Source organism: Sinocyclocheilus grahami, unplaced genomic scaffold, assembly GCF_001515645.1.
Source record: "Sinocyclocheilus grahami isolate Dianchi unplaced genomic scaffold, SAMN03320097.WGS_v1.1 scaffold966.1, whole genome shotgun sequence".
Classification (NCBI taxonomy): domain Eukaryota; kingdom Metazoa; phylum Chordata; class Actinopteri; order Cypriniformes; family Cyprinidae; genus Sinocyclocheilus; species Sinocyclocheilus grahami.
The window spans coordinates 288,412-289,687 of NW_015506145.1; the positions used below are offsets into that span (position 1 = coordinate 288,412).

At 34.7% G+C, this 1,276-nt stretch overlaps 1 protein-coding gene across 1 annotated transcript in view; it reads left to right on the forward strand.

The window, feature by feature from the left end:
- Window positions 1-1,276, forward strand: part of LOC107564851 (voltage-dependent T-type calcium channel subunit alpha-1G-like) — a 77,063-nt gene that overhangs the window by 23,265 nt on the left and 52,522 nt on the right. The window lies entirely within an intron of this gene.

Consider the following 1,276-nt stretch of genomic DNA (forward strand, 5'->3'; position numbering starts at 1 on the left):
AACATTAAAGCATGTCAACATATTCTGTTACGCCAAATACACAAAATAATGATCTTTAAAAAAAGCATCATATGACTCCTTTAATTGTTAATATTATTTAATGGGCCTGACTTAACATGAACTAACAAAGAACAGTTTTTTTTTTATTTTTTTTTAAAGATAAGTAACTTTAAAGCTGCAGTCCGTAACTTTTTTTTGTTAAAAATGATCCGAAATCAATATTTGAGCTAGTACATAACCAGCCAGTGTTCGAAACTATCGCCTTTAACCCGATTCACAACGGTCAGCTTATAATAATGTTTTCTAATTTGAGTGGTACGGGTAGGTTTTCACTGGAAATTCGAGCATGCCACTGCGTCATTACGTCACTTCTGTAAACATAAAGAAGTTGTCCCGGCTACTAGGCTATCGCATGTGAGGATCCTGCAGGTGGTCGATTGTTTATAGCCGGAATAATTAAATGTATCATTTTGATGGCGGATTGTAATCCAGAAAGGTTTATGTGTTTATGAAACACATGTGAATGAAATTAAATTATATTCCAGTTTTAAATGTGCTTCTGATTACAGATAGCCTGGGATTACACAAGATTTGTATTTTAAAGACAACCAGTTCGAAGGGAGCATAATTTGCTTTTTGGGTTGAAAGAATTTCTTAATATAAATTCGAGTGTTATGACAATTAGAGATTAGACTGTACAGAAATTGAAATCTACTCGCTTATACAAACTATACTCACAGTCACGCAATGCTGATGTTGTTAACATTAACAATTTGAGAATAAAGTATAACAATAATAATAATTTGCACGGTTTGATGTGATATGAGCTAATTTAGATTAAATCACCATTGGTAGCGTGATTTATTGTAATGCTTTTTTCCTCAGTTGGTCAGAACAAACGTGGCAGACTTGTTACTTAGCCTGCTTGTTCAGATGACAATATCCAGTGAAAATGCTTATTTTAATAATATATTCCAAGATGTAGGCTAGAATCTGTGAGTGCAAAGCACAATATCCACACCGGTGCGCTGACTGACTGCCACACATACTCCTCAAAACATTAGATTCATCCGTGCTGGAGCTGTGCAGCCACACAACCCACGCAAGGAAGATAATTCCGCAACTAGCTGCAATTGCAAGTTTTCAAACAGATGGCAAAAAAGAGGCAAAACCTACGGATTAATACTCAGTAAAAAAATAGTAACTCAGTATTAAAGCTGTATACAGAGTAATAAAAGTTAAATACTGTACATACACACACACACACACACACACA